This window comes from Labrus bergylta, chromosome 3 (assembly GCF_963930695.1).
Source record: "Labrus bergylta chromosome 3, fLabBer1.1, whole genome shotgun sequence".
Lineage (NCBI taxonomy): Eukaryota > Metazoa > Chordata > Actinopteri > Labriformes > Labridae > Labrus > Labrus bergylta.
The window spans coordinates 35,772,931-35,776,657 of record NC_089197.1 but is presented as its reverse complement, the minus strand read 5'-3'; positions in this window follow the sequence as shown (position 1 = coordinate 35,776,657).

The window sequence follows — 3,727 nt, the reverse complement described above, 5'->3', positions numbered from 1 at the left end:
GGCGTGGCTCTGGAGAGGGTGAAAGTCTGATTGGGTGGAAGGTGATGTGGCTATTTGACGTCTGAGCGTCTGATTGGACAAAAGAGAGGGGGGGAGGGTTGATGATCATATTTTCATACCTGATGCACCTTCTCTGAGTCCCACCAACAGGAGCATATTAATAATGTTTTATATGTTTGATATTAATATATGATATTATTATATATGGAAAAAAACGACCCATTGTTTATGTTTGAGGAGTTGTCCTGTTTGTGCTCTCTGTGTCTCGTTTGAGTTATGAAGCACTTATTTAACTCTACGTTTTATACTGAAGCTCTTTAAGCTCCTCCCCCTGAATGAAAGTATTGTTTCCTGCAGAGGTTATTGAGTGTAATTCATGCCTCGGACTGTCTCCCTCGTGCTCTTCTTCTTTTGCTGCTTTATGCAGACACAAAGCAGTCTGAAAATAAGAGCAAACAAAGCTTCTATTTATACTCGTGTCACACAGAGTACCAGGCGATAATGTGAAACTGACACGTCTTTGTTCAACGCAGACCAAAACAGGCTTCAACTGTGCAGAGAGAACATCAGCAGTACAAACAGGTTATTTTAGGATCCATGACAGAGTTCAAACAGAAACAGGGACTAGAAATGATATAAACAACGTGTCCTGAAACAGCTGACTGATAACCGTGTTTAAAGAATGGTTTAGTCATAGAGTCTGACACTATTCAATGCTGCGACATACATGGTTCTTATCTAAGTGATCAATCTTCTTTCTATCGATATTTAAAATGTCATTACATTTCATGTTCTGATCCTGCTTCGCTATGAACCCTGTAGAGAGGTCACTTCTGCTGCCATGGAGACTGAGCAGGAAAAACACATCCGCAGCTGGAAATAGACCAGTACAAATGTTTACTTCTGTGTAACATTTGTGTGTCCTCATTGAGAAACATTAGATGTTCATAAGAAGTGGGCGTGGTCAACAATGATGTCACTGTTTGGTTTGTTTACTGCGGTTTTGAGTCCTCATGTTCTTCATCTGGATTTATCACTGTAATAGATCACTTAGAGATCCCTTATAGATCACTATAGATCTCTGTAATAGATCACTAATAGATCTATGTAATATATCTCTATATATCTCTGTAATAGATCACTAATAGATTTCTGTAATAGATCACTATATATCTCTGTAATTGACCTTTATAATAGATCACTATAGATATCTGTAATATATCACTATAGATCTCTGCTATAGGTCACTAATATATCACTATAGGTCTCTAATAGATCACTTATAGATCTCTGTAATAGATCACTATAGATCTCTGTTATAGATCACTAATATATCACTATAGGTTTATGAAATATATCACTAATAGATCCCTGTAATAGATCACTTTATAGATCAATTTAGATTTTTGTAATAAATCTCTATAATAGATCACTATAGATCTTTGTAATAGATCACTAATATATCACTATAGATCTCTAATGGATCACACATATAGATCTCTGTAATAGATCACTATATATCTCTGTAATAAATCACTATAGATCTCTGTAATTAATCTCTAATAGATCACTATTGATCTCTGTAATAGGTCACTAATTTATCACTGTAGGTCTTTAATAGAGCACTAATAGATCTCTGTAATAGATTGCAATAGATCTCTGTAATATATCACTATAGATCTCCATAATAGGTCACTAATATATCACTATATGTCTCTAATAGATCACTAATAGATCTCTGTAATAGATCACTATAGATCTCTGTTATAGATCACTAATATATCACTATAGGTTTATGAAATATATCACTAATAGATCCCTGTAATAGATCACTTTATAGATCAATTTAGATTTTTGTAATAAATCTCTATAATAGATCACTATAGATCTTTGTAATAGATCACTAATATATCACTATAGATCTCTATAATAAATCTCTATAATAGATCACTCTAGATCTCTGTAATACATCAATGATATATCACTATAGATCTCTAATGGATCACACATATAGATCTCTGTAATAGATCACTATATATCTCTGTAATAAATCACTATAGATCTCTGTAATTAATCTCTAATAGATCACTATTGATCTCTGTAATATAGCACTCATTTATCACTATAGGTCTCGAATAGATCACTAATAGTTCTCTGTAATATATCACTATAGATCTCTGTAATAGATCACTAAAGATCTCTGTAATAGATCATTATAAATATTTATAATATATATATCTATTATGAATCACTAATAAATCATTATAGATCTCTGTAATAAATCACAAATATATCTTCGTAATAGATCACTCATAGATCTCTGTGAAATATCACTATAGATCTCTGTAACAGATCCCTAATATATCACTATAGATCTCTGTGAAATATCACTATAGATCTCTGTAACAGATCACTAATATATCACTATAGATATCTGTAACATATCACTATAGACCTCTGTAATAAATCACTAATAGATCTCTGTAATAGATCATTAACATATAACTAAAGATTTCTGTAATAGATCAGTATAGCTCTCTATGATAGATCACTAATATATCACTATAGATCTCTGTAACATATCAATATAGGTCTCTCTAATAGATCTCTGTAATAGATCACTATATATCTCTATTATAAATCACTAAAAGATCACTATAGATCTCTGTAACAGATCCCTAATATATCACTATAGATCTCTTTGAAATATCACTATAGATCTCTGTAACAAATCACCAACATACCACTATAGAGCTCTGTGAAATATCACTATAGATCTCTGTAACAGATCACTAATATATCACTATAGATATCTGTAACATATCACTATAGATCTCTGTAATAAATCACTAATAGATCTCTGTAATAGATCATTAACATATAACTAAAGATTTCTGTAATAGATCAGTATAGCTCTCTATGATAGATCACTAATATATCACTATAGATCTCTGTAACATGTCAATATAGATCTCTCTAATAGATCTCTGTAATAGATCACTATATATCTCTATTATAAATCACTAAAAGATCACTATAGATCTCTGTAATAGATCACTCATAGATCTCTGTAAAATATCACTATTGATCTTTGTAACAGATCAGTAATATATCACTATAGATCTCTGTAACATATCACTATAGATCTCTGTAACATATCACTATAGATCTCTATGATAGATCAGTAATAGATCTCTGTAATAGATCACTATAGATCTCTATTATAAATAACTAATACATCACTGTAATAGATCACTCATAGATCTCTGTAATAGATCACTATAGATCTCTGCAATAGATCGCTAATAGATCACTATAGATCCCTATTATGAATCACTAATAGATCACTATAGATCTCTGTAATAAATCACTAATAGATCTCTGTAATATATCACTCATAGATCTCTGTAATAGATCACTATAGATCTCTGTAACAGATCACTAATATATCACGATAGATCCCTGTAACATATCACTAATATATCACTACAGATCCCTGTAACATATCACTATAGAGCTCTATAATATATCACTATAGATCTCTGTAATAGATCACTAATAGATCTCTATTATAGATCACTAATAGATCACTGTAATAAATCACTAATAGATATCTGTTGATAGATCACTCAGATCTGTAAAATAACACTATAGATCTGTGTAATAGATCACTATAGATCTCTGTAACAGGTCAGTATAGATCTCTGTAATAGATCACAATAGATCT